The 22,416-nt window shown below is 40.1% G+C and overlaps 1 protein-coding gene across 5 annotated transcripts in view; it reads left to right on the top strand.

Moving 5' to 3' along the window:
- The first annotated feature begins 687 nt into the window (after positions 1–687).
- Positions 688–22,416, top strand: part of LOC133829809 (uncharacterized) — a 33,150-nt gene continuing 11,421 nt past the window's right edge. For 2 of the 5 annotated variants that reach the window (XM_062259608.1, XM_062259606.1), the window contains exons 1-2: positions 690–848; positions 17,486–17,621. The gene's annotated coding sequence lies outside the window, so the exon portion shown is untranslated. Of the gene's footprint in view, positions 849–17,485; positions 17,622–22,416 lie in introns of all 5 variants that reach the window. The other 3 variants (XM_062259609.1, XM_062259607.1, XM_062259610.1) reach the window with 2 other exon arrangements.

The raw sequence follows: 22,416 nt of genomic DNA, 5'->3' as shown, positions 1-22,416 counted from the left end.
ATCAATATGTCCTTTATGTTGGAAAATAATACGCAGAATACGTAGCAGAAAACGATTTATGACCCAGTTAATCACAAAAGAACTAACTGGTTCATAAATCACTCTCCGCAAGCTCATAAATCACTTTCTCCTACACATTCTGTATATCATTTTCCAATAAAAATGACGTATGTGATACACATTTATTAAGTTTGAGGACCTAAGTGATACAAAATAAAGTTTGGGACCTAAGTGATACTTTTAAAAAATACTGGAAGTCTCTGTTGATATAAACCCTTAAGGTTACTATTGTATATGATTTTTTATTTAAATAAAAAGAAGCAAAAAGTATTTTTATAAAAAAAGGAAAAAAATATAAAAATAATTTTTTAAATAATTATTATTTTTATTTAATTATACATGTGGCAATGCTACGTCAGTATCAAAACTACCAAATCAGCAATCTGTCAGCCACGTCACTCAAAAACTAACATAAATCTCATATTCAATAACAGTGCATAGTTCACCGGAATTTTTAACAACCTCAAAAATTCGAGAGGCACGAATTGCAAGTGGTATTAGTTTAGGGAAAAAAAAAATCATATTTATTATTTAATTTAATTTTGGCAGGTAGGTCTTTACTTCAAAGGACTCGCACTAGTTTCCTTCTTCAACGCCACATTAATTATATGATAACTCCAAACTGTAAAATCGAAAGTCCTAAAATAAAACAAGTCAATCGTTGACATAAAGTTAATTAGAGCCAGAAACAATTTTCAGTCCTGTTTTAGTACCACACCAAAGAGTAGGGTAAAATAGGATCAATTGCTCACGTTGCTTATTACCGTAGAGGGCTAGCTCCGGTTCAGGTAAATTAAATCTGCAACTAAATTTCTTGTACCGATCGATTTACATTATATTTCTCCGTTAACTTTATCTGCATTATTTCTGCTAATCCTCTTTGCTAGCTTTCTTCTTTGATCAAGTTTCATCTGCTTACGTTTCTGAGGCTACTCGCTAGTTGCTATTTCAAACACCACTGTGTCTGTGTAGTTATATATATATATATATATATATTTATAGCATTCTTTGTTTTTTTTTTTTCAATTTTTTTTCTACCTATATATTTCGTATTATTCATTATGCTCAATAATATAAGCTAGAACTTGATGATTCTCACATCTTGATATCCAGTATACATTTTTTAGAAAACTTTTTTTTTCTAGGTAAACCATCTTAAAGAAGAGTTTCCCTTTCTTCACTCGTTACTATTTAACATATTATAAGGTGTCCAGTGATTATGATTAGATTAACAATATTTCATAATACTTATAAAATAAAAAATGTAATTTTAGATTGCTCTAACAAGCATCCTCTAACATATATCTTTTAATCAAGTTTACTTTCGTTTACATGATGGCGAGAAAAAGTCTCTAAATCATAGGTAGAGATGGAGAGAAAACTGTCTAAATCCTTATAAAGAGGGGGAGGATGTAATATAAAAAGTGATGATTTTATATTTATTAAACCATAATTGTATTTAAATAATTATCTCTTTTATATAAAAAGTGTATAGATAATGATTTTTTTTTTTTGTTTTAACGGTTTATTTTGTTAACTTTAACGGAATATTCTAAATATTTAATGGAATATGACTTTAAAATAAATTAGTAGATATTTATTAATTATATTAATATAAATTTAAATATTATAAAATATCATTATAATTATAATATATAATACATAATCTTTATTTTTATTAAAAAAATAATCATTTATGTTTAAAAAAGTTATCATATTATATATATTTTAAAAAATCATAAACAATATTTTGGTTCAATTTTTCATTTAATATGTTTATGTCATTTTTTTATATATAATATTATTTAAATTTTATATGACAATGATACAAATTTGATAAAAATAATTAATAAATTCTACAAATAAAATAAGCAAATGTGCACTGTTACACCCATATTTCGAGTGTGAGAAGTTATGACCCCGAAATCTAGGCTCGTTAGGTGTAAGCTCGAAATATACACGGTCGTCATATGATCCTTCAGTCAGAATGCTTTGTTGTAAATAACGACCTCGAAAAGCTCGAGGGTGTGTAGCCTCGAATATGCTTTGAGCTCGCAATAACCATGGTTTGACACATATTTCCCTGATACATCTCTTACCTTTGGACGAGATGATTCGAGCTCGGGAAGTGTAAGCTCGAATGAGATGTAACGACCCACTACTCTAGACTTTTTGGACCATTAACGAAACTATACATAAAACTTACATTTTTGCGAAAATACCATAATTTATCAGAAACTTGTAGAAACAAAGTTTACTTTCATAAAATAAGTAGGATATGGGTACCCATTGTCTTTAAAACAAAAATAACTTAAAACTAAAAAGAGTTACATAGAAAATGCGGAAAATACATTTAAAACCATAAAAGCATAAACAAGACTACATCCTCGAATCGAATAACGCTCGGCCCCTTGACTCCATTCACCATCGATACACATCCTCTAAGCGTCACGAATCTTTCCGCCTCTAAAGCTTATTTCCTGCACATAAACAGAAAGGAATGAGCCTAATGCCCAGCAAGGAAAATCAAACACATAGTCATAAACATAAACATAATGTCATAATAACGTAAAGACATATCATAACACATAATACACTTATTATAATGGCCATTATTACTTGGGGTCCCATAGACTAAACAAGCATATGCCCATGGGATTAATGGGGTCCTACTAGCTAAGTAGGCCATATGCCCATAACCCATTTGGGGTCTTGTTAGTCATATGGGTCATATGCCCAAGCCTACAAACATACACATATACATATCATAACACTTTTAATAACATAAAACATATAGATAACATAAGCACATAACATATTAATTCTAGCCTATTTTCCTTACCAAAGTTACCGGGATTATGGACTGAGTTGGGACTTTTGGAACACTCCTAAAACCATAAGAAAGAGTGAGTCTAAAGAAAGGAGATGAAATGAAAGAGATGGAAAGACTAAACCATAAAAACATACTTACCAACTTATATGCTTAAGAGCTTGGATTCCCTAACCAAAATAAGAATAAGGTTAGGGGACTGAGTAGAAGGTTTTGAGAAAGGAAATAACATAAAATACAGAAAGGAACTAGAGTTTTGGGTTTACCTCAAAGATTGCAAGATCAATCTAACCTTCACCGAAATACTATAGAACTCACTTCCCAAAGTGTTTGATAAGCTTATGATGTTTAAGCTTATAGTTTTTCCCCAAACCAAGTGTTTACACTCTCACACTCATTTAACACTAGCAGCTTCTGAACTTAGAGCAAATGGTGAATAATGGCTGGGTACTAGGTCCTATTTATAGAGTTTGGGAATGAAAATATCTTGATTTTACTTGAATAAAAATAATGGCTTTTTAGGTGAAAATCATTTGAATAATCGTTCAGCAGAGGCTGAAGACTCGTTCACAAGATGCTGGACTGTTGAAGGAGTTTGAATGGCTGAAAGGAAATGAATTCAAAAGAGTTTGAATCCATGCTGAAGGAGGCGATATATCGCCCCCTGTAGGCGATATATCGCCTGGGCCAGTATGCCCGAGGCGACCGTGCATCGTTTCGTGTTTTCCGTATCTACGTGCTGCGACATATCGCCCCCTATAGCTACGATATATCGGCATACGCTGAATATTTAAACACGAAATTACACATTTTTAGCTAGGTTTGAATGGAGTAAACAGCCTTGACTAAGCCCTCAACGTACTCAAAGCTGCTGACTGACCCTATAACATTCAAACTTTACTCCTTATTATATTTAATCCTCAAAAATCTTAATCCTTAATTACCATTCAAAACATGTGCTTAAAATCCTATTGGTTGATGTCTAAACCTTATAATATAATAATATAATCCTTAATATCAGTCACATTAATCAAACCTTAGGTTATACTTAATATTCTTAAACTATAGGTTAAACTTAGAAAATCTATAAGTACTACTATGAGTGTCCAAATAACTCCCGGTCTGAACCAAAAATCCAAAGTAACAAAGATAATGCTATAAATACTATCATACTACTATCTATCTTAGCTAAGTAAAGTTCTTGGACTCTACATGAGATGACTTCGTCAATGGTTACTTGTTCTGAGCGTAGGTGAAGTTAGATGACAAGCTCGTTATTGATGGATAGCCTCGGAGATGTAATGGACTTCGTATCTGAGCTAATTGGTTACATGTGAATGTATTTATTGTTGTAACATCCCAATATTTAAGGGATATTATTTAATTAGTTATCAAATCCCACATTTTATGGGATGTTTCCGTGTGCGTAGGAAATAATGCATTAAATAGCATTATATTATTTGATTCATAGAATATCTTCCTGAAATATGTGGGAATGAATTCTGTAACCTTCTCTATAAATAGAGAAGGAAGCTCCATTTGTAAGAGGACCAAAATTCTGAGATCTGGAGAAAAAACTCTGGGCAACTATTCTCTGAAAAGTTTCCAGAAAACTCCCAAGTGCTAATAACACAGACTCGTGGACTAGGCAGATTTAACTGCTGAACCACGTAAAAATCTCCTGTATTCGTCTTTTTTTAATTTCCTCTGATATTTTCTTGTTTAATTGCTCTCTTTTTCAAGTTGATGAAAACAGCGTCAACAGTTTGGTGCTTTCATTGAGAGCTATTAAACAGTGCGTGAATCTGTTTAGTCAGAAAGCCTCTCAAATTAGCAATGGCTGCAAATGATCCCAATATTCCTGAGGAGGAAATCCTAGACGAATATGAGTACCTTCGGCGACCTGGAAAGCAACCTATGATGAATTCTGGTCCCGATGAGAGGAGTGATTCGTCCGACTTTCGGGGACCACCTGCTCCCAGGGCCGACGAGGATATGTACTACAATCCCGAGAGATATGTCCCAATCGTGGAACTCGAAAATCGCCAACTGTGTAAATAGTTGGTAGAAGCTAAAAAACGCAACGAAGAGCTAGCCAGACTAGCTGCTGAAGTGCATGCGGCTCAGGCCCCACCTCCGCAAGATGCCCAGGCTCCGCCTCCGTGGGACGTTCACGTCCCACCTCGTAGGCCTCGAGGACGGCCGCGTAAAAACGCAACCACCCGAAGAGCGGAGCAACCTCCGCCACCAGCAGAGCAGCCTGTCCAACCAAGACCCCGAAGAGGTAACCAGGCTGAAGGTGCTGCCAACCCAACTGCAGAGGTGCCAGCAGGAATAGGGAATAACCGAGCCCCCTCAGAGGCTCGGACCCGAAATCCTGGTGCAACACATAATGTGCCAGAGCCTGATCGAGCTAATGTAGGGCCTTCTAGGCCCCATAATGGATGACAACCACCTTCTCCAATAAGGCACCCACTATTGCCAATAAGGCATCCCTCGCCAGTTCGCAGGGATGCGCAACCGGCCCATCGTGATAAGGAAAGGCGAGCTGGGCGAAGACATGGGAATGAAGAAACTGCTAGGGAGCGTAGGAGTCCCCATCCCACGAGGAGCCAATTGTCTCGATCGCAAACTATTAAGACAAGGAGGCCAGCAGGAAACCCATCTCGTAATAATCATGCAACGAGCCATGTCAACGAAAGCTCGAGTGAAACTAGATCCGTAAGTATATATAACCCGGAGCCCAGGAACACTGGAAATCGAGGAGATCACCCAGATTTACAGGAGCATTTAAACCATAATTGGGGATGTGATAATCCCCCGAATCCAGATCTGAGAGATTATCTCAACAGGCGCAAACATCCTGCACCGAGGCGGGGAACTAGAGTTGTAACCAACGATAACCAGTTCCCTCAGATTTAGGCCAGACCTCCCATAGATCCAGTCCAAGAAAGGATTGAGTAGTTGGAAAGAGCATTCAGACTCTTGCAGAACGAACGTAGTCGGGAACGAGACGAAGAGTTCAATGAGGAACTCGAGCCCTTTGCCCCTCATATCTCTAGCACCCCGTTTCCTTAAGGATTTAGAATTCCCCATGTCCTGCCATTCGATGGAAATTCAGATCCATACAATCACTTAAGCACGTTCAACACGATCATGTGAGCCAGTAATGTGGGCTACGAGCTTAGGTGTATGTTGTTCCCAACCTCTCTCAAACCAGCAAAAAACTAGTTTGAAAAATACAAAAGACATTCGACTGCTTCTTGGGATCAACTATCGAGAGATTTCAAGAAACAATTCAAAGCCATGGTCGGCATTAGGCCCGAGGCTTCTGCCTTAACCAATGCCCGACAACAGCCAAATGAGTCACTGAAAGGTTATCTCACAAGGTTTAACTTGGAAGTCGCTCGAGCTTGTGATGTTGACGATATTGGTCATTTAATGGTTGTTCGAGCTGGAGTAATGCCTGGAAGTCCTCTCTGGGAAGATTTGTAAAGGAAGCCCGTAAGGTCCTTAACCGAGTTCAATCGACGAGCTCAAAGGTTTGTTAATGTAGAAGAGGCGAGGTCAGCGTTGAATATGACCTCTCATCCCGTAACTACAGCAAACACAAACTCTGCCTTGACCTCGGCAGATCCTATGACTTCAGAAGCCCCCGGGGACAACCCCTCTAAGAGAAAGAAAAATGAAGGGAATAACCCCGAGGCGGATGGGGGAAAGAAGAAGAAAGGGGAAAGATACTTTTCCGTATACAAAGTGTATACCGAGCTCAATGATTCTTGGGAGAATATCTACCTGGCTAATGAAAACCAGGTCCCTTTCAGACGACCTGATCCCATGAGGAACCAAAAGGCAAAAAGAGACTCCAACAAGTACTGCAGTTTCCACCGAGACATCGGACATACAACTGATGAGTGTCGATAGTTGAAAGATGAGATCGAAGGATTGATCTCGAGGGGATATTTCGAGCAATATGTAAGAAACTGAAACCTCAACCAAGCTTCCGCCGACCAAAGGACAACAGCTACACCACCTGCCCAAAACAATAACTCTCGACCATGGGAGGATGAACGACCCCCACCGATTGATGGAGAGGATGTGATAACCATCTCGGGGGGACCTCACATCGCAGGCACGGGCAAGAATGCCCAGAAAAGATATGTCAATGAGTTAAAAACTGGTGATGGTTATCCATACTAACCCGAACCTAGAGCTCCAAAACAACAAAGGGTTGAAACACAACCCATAACCTTTACTGAAGAGGATGCGTCTCATGTCCAGTTCCCCCATAATGGCCCCTGGTCATCACCCTTCTGATCACGAACAAGAGGGTACACCGAGTCTTGATTGATATCGGGAGCTCGGTAAATATCCTCTACAAAGCCACTTTAGAAAACATGGGACTCGCGCTTCGCGACCTAAAAGCCTGTGCAACTACGTTGTATGGCTTTTCAGGAGAAGGGATTTCCTGTATGAGATCCATAGAACTCCCTGTAACCTTGGGAGACTACCCAGTCTCGGTAACCAAGATGATGGAATTCGTCGTGGTGGATCTCCTATCAGCTTATAACGTACTGCTCGGGAGACCCGCCCTAGTAGGGCTGGGGCAGTTTCGTCCGTTAGGCATCTGGCCATCAAGTTCCCGACTTCTAGTGCATCAGGACTCTGAAAGGGGAACAACTCACAGGGAGGGAATGCTACAGCATTTTCGTTAGAGGGAAAAAGCAAACAAGTGCACAAACACTTGTTGTGATTCCGAATAAGGATGGGACAATCTTCAAAATAGATGAAGAGATTGATCCAAGAATAGAGGAAAGGGATGGCCTCGAGCCGCTAGAGGAGCTCGAAGAGGTCAAGCTCGAAGAAGTTGATCCTCCAAAAACTATGAAGGTGGGGAAAAACCTTTCAGAAAAAACAAAGTAGCAATTAATTTGCTTCTTGAGGGAGAACCAGGATGTTTTCGTGTGGTCACATTCAGACATGGTAGGGATAAGTCCAAATGTGATAAGCCATGCACTTAACATTAACAAGAGCTTCCCTTCGAAGTAGCAAAAACGAAGACTCCTGGACGATGATAGGAAGAAAGCCTTGAAGGAAGAAGTCGATAGGTTAAAGGCGAGCTGATTTATACGAGACGCCTTCTACCCTGATTGGGTCGCCAACCCAGTATTGGTTCCAAAACCTAACAGAACATGGCGAACTTGCATCGACTACTCCGATCTCAACAAGGCATGCCCTAAGGATTGCTTTCCCCTACCTCGGATCGATCAGCTCGTAGATACCACAGCTGGCCACGGTCTTATGTCATTCATGGATGCATATTCTGGATATAACCAGATCACCATGCATGCACCGGAACAAGAGCATATGAGTTTTGTAACAGATAAAGGAATGTACTGTTACAATGTTATGCCTTTTGGGCTTAAAAATGCTGGAGCGACGTACCAAAGGCTTGTAAACAAGATGTTCTCCAAGCTGATAGGAAATAACATGGAAGTGTATGTTGATGATATGTTAGTCAAATCTAAATATAACAATAACCATGTGGATGACCTCGAAGAATGCTTTTCCGTGCTACGGAAATACAACATGAAACTCAACCCCAAAAAATGCTCTTTTGGAGTATCGTTGGGGAAGTTTTTGGGTTTCATAGTGAACACGCGAGGAATAGAGCTTAATCCCGACAAGATCCAGGCGTTAATCGACATGCCCTCACCTCGAAAGCATAATGATGTCCAGAGCTTAACTGGACGGATGGCGGCATTAAGTAGGTTTATCTCTAAATCTACAGACCGATGTCTGCCATTTTTCAACCTTTTGAGAGGGGGGCAAAAAATTTGAATGGACAGAAGAATGCAAGCTCGCATTCCAGGAACTAAAGAAACATCTTGTGGAAACCCCGATCTTGTCAAAACCTATCACGGGAGAAGTCTTATACTTGTATCTCGCTACAACCGACCATGCCATCAGTGTTGTGCTCGTCCGAGAAGATGAGAAGGTACAAAAACCAGTATACTATGTTAGTAAAAGGTTACTGGGGGCAGAATCGAGATACCCAATAATGGAAAAGCTAGCTCTCAACCTGATCCACTCATCTCGAAAACTTCGACCTTACTTCCAAGCACACCCCATCCACGTGCTGGCTGACTAACCACTACGGCAAGTCTTGTCCAAACCAAAGGCAGATTGTTAAAATGGGTTGTTGAGCTCGGGCAATTCGAGATTACGTATCATCCAAGAACGACCATAAAAGGGCAGGCCCTGGTAGACTTCATTGTGGAATGTACGGGAGTGTCTAATGACGAAGTTGTAACCCCAGCCCACGAGCTGTGAAACTTTACGTCGATGGATCTTCCAACGAAAATGGATCGAGGGCAGGGATTATATTAATCACTCAGGCTGGAAGTCAATTTCACTCTGCCTTGAGATTTAGCTTCAAAGCATCTAACAATGAGGCTGAGTACGAAGCTTTATTGGTAGGACTACGAATAGCCAAAGAGCTCAAGGCCAAGGAAATACATTGCTACAGTGATTCGCAGTTGGTGGTTAACCAAATTCTAGGGGAATATCAGGCTCGTGGCACAAAGATGGCCGCATATCTAGAAAAAGCGAAAGCGGCACTCGAACATTTCGAGTTCTATACAAAAGAGTAGGTTCCATGAGAGCAAAACTCAAATGCGGATGCCTTAGCCAAACTCGCCACGTCCAATGAGGTCGATGCGCTAAACATAGTGCCTATTGAGCACCTATCGACTCCCAGTATTTGCGAGCCTGAACAGGAAGATGTATTCATGATAGGCTCCAAACCAACCTAGATGACCCCAATATTCAATTACCTCGAAACCGGCATTCTCCTAGTAGAACGGAACAAGGCTCGAAAACTGATGTATCAGATTCCCAGATACACTATTGTGGAAGGAAGTTTATATCAGAGAGGATATTCTATGCCATTACTCCAATGGTTGACTCCACCCGTGGCCAAGAAAATCCTAGAAGAAATTCATGAAGGATTTTGTGGAGACCATATTGGGGGGCATAGCATATCAAAGAAAATTATAAGACAAGGATACTTCTGGTCCACTATCAAAGCAGACACATTCGAGTATGTCAAGAAATGCGATAAATGCCAGCAATTTGTTATAATTCCGTGAGCTCCTCCATCCGATCTAACAATGATGACTTCCCATGGCCATTTGCGGTGTGGGGGATCGATCTTATAGGCTCGTTGCCAACCAGCAAGGGTGGAGTTAAGTATGCGGTGGTTGCGATCGATTATTTTACAAAATGGACCGAGGCCAAATTAGCAACGATTACCTCGAAAAAATTCTTGGACTTTGTGGTAAAAAAACATCATCTATTGATATGGAACGCCAAGGAAAATAGTATCAGATAATGGTACTCAATTCGACAGTGAATTATTTACCCACTTTTTTGGAAAAAAATGGGATAATCAAAAGCTGCTCCTCCGTTGCCCATCCCTAAGAAAATGGCCAAGTCAAAGCAGTAAATAAGACTCTCAAGAGTTCCATGAAAAAGAAATTGGAAGAAGCTAAGGGAAGATGGCCCAAGGAGTTGCCCCAAGTTTTGTGGGCATATCGAACTACGGCTCGCACTTCAACAAGACATACCCCTTTTTCGCATGCATATGGATGCGAGGCCATGTTACCAATCGAGGTCAAAATACCCACTATTCGTAGCCATGCTTATGATTAAGCCTCGAACCAATCCCAGTTCGAAGTAAGTCTAGACCTCATTGAAGAAAGGCGAGATAAAGCTCAACTGAAAAATGTAGTATATCAACAGCGAGCTACCCGATATTTTAATAAAAAGGTTCCGAATAAGAAGTTAGGATTGGGAGACTTGGTGTTAAGGCGTGTGTTCCTAGCTACAAGGGACTCGACCGCTGGCGTACTTGGGCCTAATTGGAAAGGACTTTACCAAATCGAGTAAGTTATTCGACCTGGCGTCTATAAATTGGCAAGATTAAATGGAGAATTGATACCACGAGCTTGGAATGGTGAACATCTACGACTTTACTATCAATAGAGTAGGAATGATGTCTCATGTAACCATGCTTTGCCTATCTTTACAAAGTTCTTGTTAATAAAGTGTTCAAATTTGGACTAAAAGTCATTTTTATTTCAGTGTGTTGTATTTTTTGCAAACTTCTTAATTTAATAACCTATGATCTCACTCATAGGATATTAAGGGGGCATCAGTGGTATATATACCATTAGTTTGAAAAAAAATAAATAACTCCAATATAGCATACACAAAAACTAACAAATGTCTGGACCGTTAACCCGACATAGAAGTTAAAAGTGTATTCTAAAAATAAAAGTGTCTAGATATAACCAGATACGCGAGCTAAGTTATTTGGACGTAACCAGATGAAGTGTCTGGATATAACCAGATGCGTGAGCTAAGGTAATTTGGACATAACCAGATGTGCGAGCTAAGATTATTTGGAGGAAACCAGATTATTAGAAATAAAGTGTCTGGATATGACTAGATATGTGAACTAGTGTGATCTGGATATAACTAGATAAAAAATATATAAGTGTATGGATTACGAACCAAACACGACCTAAATAGGTTTGGAAAAAACCGGCTAAAATCAATCAACACAAGTGGGAAAAAGATAAACCTACTGCGAGCTAAGTCGATACCGAGGCTAGAGTGTTTTGCAACAAAAGTTTCAACCTCATAACCTTAAGGAACTGTCCGAGGAAGAGGAAAAGTGACTATATAAAGCAAGATACAACTAAACTACTTAGCTTACATACCACTTAAGTACTTCCGAGTGCGTGGTAAAAGTAAGATTCGACCTTGACAAATAATGAGATCGGATATGGATATATCGAGCAAACTATGCATGAATGAATCCAACATATGTTTGTATGAATAAACTAACATAAAGACAAAAATATAATATAAATTGCTTAAAATATTTCAATCTAAGAAATGTGGAGCAAGAATATTAAAGTAAAAGTTGAACATGCTATTAAAAATATCAAATGTAAATAGCTCTTTTACGAGCTATAAATTGTTTTTGTCCCAATGGCATGAAAAAGAAAGGCTCTAAACTATTACAATTTTTTTTAGAGGGATGCAGCCCATGATCGAGATCTAGGAAGCAGGAGCATCTTCCTTAGCCTTCTCAGCATCCTCCTTAGACTTCTCAACATCCTCCTGAGCAGCTTCCTCCGCCTCTAGCCGAGCTTTCCATTTGGCCAGAAGCTCATCCTCAAAGGTGCCCAAGAAGCTCGTGTCAAGATCGGCGCTGTTGGCCCAAGTCCTGTACATGGCCATGTCAACTGCCTGATCCTTCATCTGCTTCAATTCTTCTAGAAGACAAGCCTTTTCACTCTCTATTATCTCGAAGGTGGCCTTTTTCTCCTCCTTGAGCTTGGCATTCAGCTTGAGAAGCTCCTCAGCCTTGGAGCTCTTCTCTTTGAGCTCGACGTTCAGCTTCTCGAGCTCCTTGACCCTGGAGTTTTTCTCTTTAAGCTCAGCCTCCAGCTTTGACTTTGCAGCCTTAAACTTGTCAGTGAGCTTGAGCTGGAGTTCCTTTGACTCCTGATCATAGGGCATGCTCGCGTGAACCTCGTTGTTCAGCTTGTAATTTAGCTGAGCAACTGCAGCGAGAGCCTAACACCCAAACAAATAAAGTTAGAACATGCTCCGAGTAAAATTACAATAAATAACAAAGTAAGAGAAATTACCGAGGGAATGAGCTCGATATTCTTGTCATAAAGGACATGGGAGTCCCGAGCGTTGACCAGGAACTGCCATTGAGGAGCCCAAGACTTCTGAAGCTTTGGCCCACTCGTGATAGGACGTCCGAGCTGAGAGTGGCTCCGTGAGTCCCGGCAACGTTGTCGATAACATACTCATCAGAATGAGTAGAAATCGACAACAGGCGCCCCCGAGTGGGAGCTGGTTTTTTCGGAATGGGACGATCGTTGGAAGGATCTAGACAGCAGGAGGCAGAGAAGGAGCATTTTCTGCAGGAATGTCGACCTGGGGAGTGGAGGTCGCCACTGGGCTCGCAACAAGAGGAGCTGGAGGAGGAGTCACCTCAGTCCTTTTAGGGACTTAGGCCGACCGGCCAGTTTTTTGTGAGGCCCTCGAGTGTTTGCTCTGCTTGGCCACCGCACCACTGTTAAGCATATTCTCGAGGTCGGAATCCATAGTGCCTGCATAACCAAATCACATTAGAAAACGAGCTTAAAAATTATAAAGTAGGCGTAGGGCCGAAAGTTAAAGGAAACAAAGACAAGTGACATGAAAACTAACTGGAACTCTCCCCCGAGCTCGTGCTCGGTGACCAGGTAATTCCCCTATCTTTAGAGGAGGCTGGGGGAGTCCCTTCCCTATACGTGGAAGTCAACCTCGAAAGGTCCCTATAGTCATTTGTTCCGTATTGGACGACTATCCCATCCCAAACTTCCTTCAGACTATACATCGTTTGGTATTTCCCCTATCATCTACCCAAGACCATACATAAAAGTTATCCCTATCATCCAAGAGTAAGATCAAGGTTTCGGGTCTATGCTTAAGAAGGGAAGGAGACCACAAGGCCGAGCTAAGAATGTCCTTACCTCTGTCACTCGAGCTCGAGGCCTCGTCGTTGGCATCATTCCCCGAACATGGACTCTTGCGATGGTGAGCTGGAGATCGTGCTTTCGAGCTTCGCCTTGGAGGAAGCTTATCAGTGGGGAGTGGCACATGCTCCTACTTGGCGTACTTCCGGTAGGCGATATCGTCTGTAGACTGGTCCTGCTCCCAAAGACCGCAGGCTCGAATCTTATCTTTATGAAGAAGATAAGACAAGGATCGCCTACCGTATGGAAGTTGGAGCAGGGTTTCTTTATTCTCCTTCATTGCGTTCGTAGGAGTAGGACGGTGATAGTTGGCTGAAGAGTCGAATACATTTTGGTTAGTTCGAGCCTAAGCGAAAATCGAGCATGAAAGGAAAGGGAATCATATACTTACGGATTCGTCTGAATATATAATACTTTGAGGGAGCCAGGCCATCTGTCCAAAAGAACGCCAACTTGAAGTTAGAAGGATGGTTGGGCATGTCCTCGAAGATCTTCTTCTCCCTGGGAAAGCTCGACAGATAGTAGAAACCATTTCCTCCCCGAGCTCGGGAGGTGTTGCTTTTCAGACAAAAGAGATATAGGATCTCTCTTGGCGAAGGTCCTTCCCACCTCAGTTTGTGGTATAGAGACCTTAGGGCTAACAAGACCCTGTATGAGTTGGTCTAGAACTGGAAGGGCGCAAGCCCAAAAAAATCCAGAAAGTCCTTAAAAAAGGACTTCAAGGGCAACAAGGCCCCTGCCTTCATATGCTCGTGGCTCCAAGCCGCGAGCTTTAGCTTATTGTCGGGAAAGCCATCTCCCGGCGTAGCAGCTCCGTTCGTTTGAGGTAGAAGCTCGACACCTCAGTGAGCCTGACAATCCTAGGCCGTGACGAGCGAGGATGTTGGTGATTTGTCCTAACGAAGAGACCGAGCTCCAATAATGCTTGGCCTTGAAGAACTCCCCTCTCGAGGTGGGAATTGTAGTCGGCTGTGAGGTGGATGGGCGATTTGATGATTCTTCCATCAGTGAAAATTTGAGATCGCCCGGCTTGAAGGAAACCGTTACTTTGAGCTTGGAATCAAGAAGGATAGGTCTAAGCTCAAGATCCGGATCTGGATAAATCGCGACCCGAAGTTTCTTCCATTTCCTTTCTTCAACCTCGTCAATTTGACGTCGGAAGTGAGCTCAGATATCTTCTTGCTCACACCGCACTTTGTGCTCACGAATTAGCCGCTGATTTCGAGTAAGTGGCGATTCAAGGCTTGGAGTTGACGGAGAATATGGAGTTGTGAGCACTGACCCGCACTGTTTCTCACAATTATGTGACATCTAGCAAGAAAGAAAGGGGTGAGGGAAGGTAAAATTCAAGATAGTTCAAGCTCGAATGCTTGAAACTATGGAATAAGCTCGATCGAAGGAACGGGATCGAACTCGGAAGAAACCTAAGCTATTGAAAGATTCGGGTTTCGAGCGTGCATTTAACCCGAAGAGGGGAAGGTGGATTTATTTTAAAGAATCCTGAATTTTCAGGGAAAAAGTTGGCGGTTACTCAAAAGGATGATAATTTTGAGAAATGTATAATTTAAAAACCCTAATTCCATACCCCATTTCTTGGTTTACACGATACGGTATCGTAATTTGAATAACAACAGTAGAGGAAGCCATATTTGCATCCTCTACATAAAATTTGGGTTTAAAGCCCATAATATCATAATCTAAAATCTATACAATATTGGCTAAAAAATTTCTAGTGCTAAACTAGTAAATGTGCCTACAGTGCAACAACAATGCAAATGTGCACAAAGAAAAAATATGTATGAACATATGGGATCAAGAACAGAAACTTACACACGGTGGCCGGCGGATACAGAGAGATTGATGACCAGAGGAGTGGTTGCAAAAATGACCTCACAGAGTCGAACAAGCCAAAGTTGTTTTGTTTTCTCGGTTTGGAAAACATGCAAGGACCGAACGATGTTTGGGTTTTGGTTGTTTCTCCCTTTTTCTCTCTGAAAGTTTAAAATGCAAAAGTGAGGGGAAGAAGATGATATGGGCATATAAATAGGCCCTAAAGAATGGCAAGCGTCGAACTGATCTGGACCGTTGGTCGAATTCGGTATTTGATCGAACGAATAGGCACATACATGACAATGGCGGCATAAAGGTGGCAGATGAATAGACGTGGGCATGGTACAAAAGCACTCAAGTACTCTAGTTGAGCAAACTCTGGCTGACGCGTGTCCACTCTTGAGTATCTCAGATGGTACAGTTTCCAAGGAGGGTAGTTCAAAAGTTTCCTTCTCATAGGATTCAAATTAATACTTTTGAGGGGGTAAAATATTACCCCTAGATTTTGAGCATGAGAAGTTATGACCCAAAAATCTAGGCTCGTTAGGTGTAAGCTCAAAATATACGCGGTCGTCATATGATACTTCAGTCAAACCGCGTTGTTGTAAATAACAACCTCAAAAAGCTCGAGGGTGTGTAGCCTCGAATATGCTTTGAGCTCGCAATAACCATGATTTGACACATATATTTCCCTGATACATCTCTTACCTTCGGACGAGATGATTCGAGCTCGGGAAGTGTAAGCTCGAATGAGATGACTTCGTCAATGGTTACTTGTTCTGAGCATAGGCGAAGTTAGATGACGAGCTCGTGATTGATGGATAGCCTCGAAGATGTAATGGACTTCGTATCTGAGCTAATCAGTTACATGTGAATGTATTTATTGTTGTAGCATCCCAATAATTAAGGGATATTATTTAATTTGTTATCCAATCCCACATTTTATGGGATGTTTCCGTGTACGTAGGAAATAATGCATTAAATAGCATTGTATTATTTGATTCACAAAATATCTTCTCGACATATGTGGGAATGAATTCTGTAACCTTCTCTATAAATAGAGAAGGAAGCTCCATTTGTAAGGGGACCGAAATTCTAAGATCTAGAGAAAAAACTCTGGGCAACTATTCTTTGAAAAGTTTTCAGAAAACTCCAAAGTGCTAATAACACAGACTCGTGGACTAGGCAGATTTAACTGCTGAACCTGTATTCGTCTTTTTTTCATTTCCTCTAATATTTTCTTGTTTAATTGCTCTCTTTTTCTAGTTGACGAAAAACGGCGTCAACATGCACGTTGTTTGTATCTAGTATTAATATATATATATATATATATCAAACACACATGAGCCACTAATTAAAATACCTCACAAAACTAAGAATTTCTTACTGCGGTGTAGATTTGGTAAATTCGAAGGCAAGGTTAGCTGTTAACTTTGTATTCTTAAAAGTTTGAGTCGATTTTCATTGCAATTTGTAAGGAGAAAAAGTTGTAATAAGATTTTTTTTAGATTAAAATGAAGTATGTCCCCTCCTTCACTAGATTGATCGAACATTGCATATGATATTATCTTTAACTTAAATTATCCATCGAGCCATGCACACCTGCATTCCCAACCTGGCTTGATCAAACTCCCCCAAGCAGCAATTCCTCTCCACAGGCCATTCTTTTAGGTTAAGTCGCATACCATTGCCCAACCATGGTCCTTTTGCAAGAATATTTTGGAAGTCTTTCCGTACAACGAAAAAAAAAATTGTTGAGAAAACCCTTCATCCATTTTCTTCATCTTCCAGGCCCCTTTAAGTTCTTCCAAAATCTCCATTACCACACATTCCAAGATTTTTAAGAAGATTTTTGAGTTCTTCTCCCTTGTTTTCGTTGAAGTTCTTGAACCTTTCTTACAAACACAAATAAAAATTCTAGATCTCTTAAACGTCCCATTTAGAGATTTTTTTAGACTTTTCACCGTGGGCATCTCCTCTTTTTTGGAGGTGGGTTTCATATATATTTTTTTGTCGTTTTTGAACACTTTGTTAGTATTCTTGAAGTTCTTCAACTTTAAAAATATATTTTGTCAAAAATCTTGCTAATGTATTCATTTTGGATGTTTTAAACTTAAAATTCTGCAATGTTACTCACAAACATGAATCTCTACTATAGATCTCTTAAAAAGTCAGAATTGAGGGAGATTTTTGGAGTCTTGGCTATTTGTATTTTGGGCCCTTTTTGGACGTGTTATAGCCAAATTTGAACATTTTTCATTGCGTTCTTGAGGTTGTTTTCAGCTATAAATAAGGTATGTTTTAATCACCCCTTTTACTATTTTGTTTTATAGTTTTTTTTTTTGTATTTTTTAAATTTATTTAACATATATATTTTATTTTTTTTGGTAAGTAAGTCAATTATATTGCAAAAACCAAGATTACAAAAGATGCAATGAACAGCTAAACAAAACTAGTTACAACTCAAACAACTTATGAAACCAAATCAACTCATCTACATTCATTCCTAAAGAACCAGTATAAAGAAATCTATTATATACAACCAACTTAATCCTTCTGATCGTATACTGAACAGACCAAACCACACTATCCCAATAAGCTATGTTACGAACTTTCCAAACATGATAGATGAGACTAGAAAGGATAGACCAACTCACTAACTTCTTGAATCTACTAAACTTGGATCTTTTTATCCATTTAAAAATTCCTTCCACAGAGAAGATTCTAGTTCTAATATCCAGCCAACCCAACAAAATATGAGCACAATGAGCACTGAAGGAGCAGCCAAAGAAAAGATGGCTATGAGTTTCCTCTTCTACACCACAAATGCTACAGCAAGAATCAATATTCAGCCCAAATTTCCTCAGACGATCTTTAGTTTTCAATCTTCGAAAAAGATACAGCCAGATAAAAATTCTATGCTTAGGAGCACTTAATCTACTTTAAAGATCAGCATAAACAAATCTTGGCTGAGTGTTGTTCAGTAACACTGCATATATATCAGATATAAAATAAAATTCTGCTCAAACCTGTTTCTGGTAACAACACCTTTGATTTTTTCTTTAATCTGCACAATTTGACGCCAATACCAGCTGTTATCGCTAGGAGCTTGATACTGCCACCAATCTTGATTATGGAGGTAGACCGAATGCACCCATTTCACCCAAAGGTTCTCCTTGTTCATTGTAATATGCCAAACATGTTTGCCAATTGCAGCATAGTTCTAGTAGACAATATTCCTTAAGCCTAGGCCTCCCTCAACCTTCCTTTTACAAACATCCTGCCAAGACACAAAACCAGGTCCAGAATAATCAGCCGAGCCATGCCAAAGATAAGCTCTACAAATTTGATTGATTCTATCCAGAAGAGCCTTTGGAAGAATCATAATCTGAGCCCAGTAAGAGTGAATGGCCATCAAGATAGCATTGACTAGAGTAAGTCTACCAGCAATAGATAGATGCCTCGAACTCCAAACCCGAATTCCCTGAATAATCCTTTCCACCAACACATTACACTCAGCCAAGCTAATCCTTTTCGAACAGATTGGGATCCCAAGATAGCGAAAAGGCAAATGGCTTTTGGTCAACCCCAAAGCTAATAGAATACGGTTCACCTCTTCATCCCTCATCCCATGGCAATAGATCGCTGATTTAGTTATATTAGCTTGAAGACCCGAAGTATCAGAAAATATTTTAAAGCCTTGTAAGAGAAACACAATAGATTTATAATCTCCTTTACAGAACAAAATAACGTCATCTGCAAAGCATAAATGGTTTAGCTTAAGCTCCTTGCATCTGTGATGAAAATGAAAGTCAGTTTTGCAAGCAATCTTAGCTAAAATTCTAGAAAGATAATCCATACAATTGACAAAAAGGAGGGGAGATAATGGATCCCCCTGCCTTAAACCCCTCTTAGCCTCAAAATAACTATGGAAAGTGCCATCTAGCAGTAGAGTAAAATGAGGAGTTCTAACACAGGTCATAATTAGCCCCACAAAATTACTAGGGAAATTTAACTCCTTAAGCATCTCCTCTAAAAAGTCCCATTCAACCGTATCATAAGCTTTTTTCAGGTCCAATTTAATCATACAGTTGGGTTTCACATTTTTCCTTTGATAATGCCTCACAATATCCTGACAAATCATGATATTATGGGCAATAAACCTCCCATGAATGAAACCCCCCTGATTTTGAGCAATAAGATCAGGAAGAATAATTTGGAGTCTCTCACAAAGCTTTGTAGCTGCCTTATACTATACATTACATCAAGATATTGACCAAAAATCACTAACATTTGCTGGGCAGTTAGTTTTCGGAATAAGAGTGTTTGAAGTGTTGTTTACCTCTTTGAGCAGGTGACCCGAATGAAGAAATGATAAAACAGCCCTACAAACTTCTGTTCCAATGAGCTCCCAATTAGTTTTGTAAAACCCACTACCATAGCCATCCGGACCCGGAGCCTTTTGGTTAGGAATAGAAAAAATAACTCTTTTGACCGCCTCAGGGGAATAATCCTGGAGAAGAAATTGTTGATGCTCCTTAGTAACTAGAGGCCCCATGCCAATAACTGATTTCATCACCTTTGTGCGATTAGCCAACTTAGAGCCCAAAAGATCTTTATAGTAGGAGAGAAAAGCCTCATTAACCCCCTCTTTCGAATCTACCCAATTCCCTTGCATGTCCATAATGGAATAGACATTATTAAAGGCTCTTCTTTGTTTTAAACTTTGATGAAAATAAGTGGTATTATCATCCCCTTCCTTAATCCACCTGATTTTAGCCTTTTGCTTCAAAAACGCTACATAGTTATCTTGACAGATTCTATAATGCTCACAGGTAGCCACCTCTTCCTCTATTCTCAAAGTGTTCAAGGGATCATGTTGAAGAGACTGCTGAATCTCATGCATATTATGCCTAGCTAGCAAAACTTTGGCTTGAAGGTCTCCAAAATGCTTTTTATTCAGATCTTTAAGGGCCTCTTTCAGCCTTTTAAATTTCTGGACAACTTGAAACATAGGCGTTCCATCAACTTCCTGAGTCCAGCTCTGAGAAATTATTTCATGATATCTTGAAGCAGAACTCCACATGTCAAAATAGCGAAAAGGCTTTTTTCCCCCCTTCACCTCCAGATAAACTGATAGTAGAGCTGGGCTATGGTCAAATATTCCTTATGGTAAAAAAACTGCTTCAGCATTGGGAAAAAGAGAACTCCACTCCGGATTAGATAATACTCTATCTAATTTAGCATAGACCCTATCATCTCCACTTTGTTTGTTATTCCAAGTATAGTAGTTGCCTGAATACTTAGTATCCTGAAGATCACAATAGTCCAGACAATCTTTGAAAACAAGACACCCAGATTTGTGACCCCTCACTGATATACGGTCCTCTCCAAATAAGGTTGCATTGAAATCACCCATCATAAGCCAAGGGCCAACCAAATTCCTTTTAATACTTCTCAACTTTTCCCATAAGCTCATCCTTTCACTATGCTTGTTGAAAGCATAAACAAATGTAGCATAAAAACCCTGTACTCTCTTCGGCTGTACAAAACAGTGAATAAACTGATCTGAGCAAACTAGCACAGTAAGATCAAAGGATTCTTGCTTCCACGCTAGAATAATCCGGACACCCGGATGCCAAGCAAGATTAGATGTGAAACACCAACCCGAAAACAGTTTCTGATACAGCTGCCCCATTCTAGGACGTTTAATTTTGGTCTCAAGAAAACAGACCATACCAATCTTCTTATTACTGAGAAAATTTTGAACCTCCTGTTGCTTTTTCAGCTTATTAATCCCCCTCACATTCCAAGTTAAAATTCTATCCATGAGCAGCTGGAGGCACTCCCCCTCCCATTATATTAGAACTCATTTCACACAAAATCTGCCCAAATTGTAAGTCCTTTACCGCATCCTTAAGAATTCCAAAGGTATTGCCAATATTTACAGAATGCTCCTTCTTTTTGAGCACCTTTCTAGTTTTATGAACAACCTGAAAACCATCCTTATCCAGTCCATGGTCTCTCGTAATGGTGTCAGTCTCCATACCAGGACTATCTGAAGTTCCCAAATCAGCTGGGTTTTCCTTGCTTTGCTCCTCAGTTACAGGAGCACCACTTTTAGGCTCCAACACTGATGTCACTTGAGAAGCATTTTGCTGCTGCTTGCGACATACCGTATCGTCATGTCCCATTGTTTTACATTTCGAACAGAAGGTAGGTTTCCATTCATAGTGAATGTCCAGGCAAATCAATTCAGAACTTTCATTCATAAAGCTAATAGACGATGGAAAAGCCTGAGACACACTAACCTCCACCATCACTCTAGCAAACTGTAAGCGATCCCTGTTTTTGGTGGCCAAATATTCTCTGAGGGGTTTACCAATCTGCCCAACAATCTTGAATAAGGATCGAGTACCCCAGTATTTTAGATCCAGATTATGGATTTGGATCCAAATGGGTATCAATCGAATGTCATCCTTCTGCAAACACACATTCGGGTCCCATGCTTTAAGAATCAGAGGTTTCCTATCAAAAAAATAGTATCCACCTGCAAGCACCTTATCTCTGTTCTCCATAGAGGTAAATCTCACAATAAAGAGGCCATGTTTCAGCAAACCAATTTTATCCACCCCCAACGTCTTCCAAATACGCCTGAAGAATCCTTCCATGACCTGAATTGGGGGATTGGCTCCCAAAACCCAACACACCACTGAGGAGCTCCAGAAATTAACCTCATCTTCTATATCTGCTTCCTCAATTTTGACAACATCTCCACTAAGGTCTGGTTCCAGATTGACTTCCTGCAACTGCTCCCCTGAATCTACTCGAGACTGAGATTGAAGAGGAGAAGAAGAAGTTCCAGGATCACCTTTAGACTTCGCAGATCTTGCCATGATTTTAGAAAATTGCGGCCGAATTTGGGAACTCCGTTGCAACATCGATTCAGTCTCCTGAGGCGTAAAGATATTTTCGTGGTATTCCTCTGGGTCATCAGAGAAATCGTTCGCCTCAATTCCCAGCAATTCGTCCATGGTTTTCGTCTTCTTCCCTACATCAGATGACGACGTACCCTTCTTCTTGATTCCC

The sequence above is a fragment of the Humulus lupulus genome, chromosome 4 (assembly GCF_963169125.1).
Source record: "Humulus lupulus chromosome 4, drHumLupu1.1, whole genome shotgun sequence".
NCBI lineage: Eukaryota > Viridiplantae > Streptophyta > Magnoliopsida > Rosales > Cannabaceae > Humulus > Humulus lupulus.
Note: the sequence above shows the minus strand (reverse complement) of the source record. Positions and strands in the feature narration are given on the sequence as shown.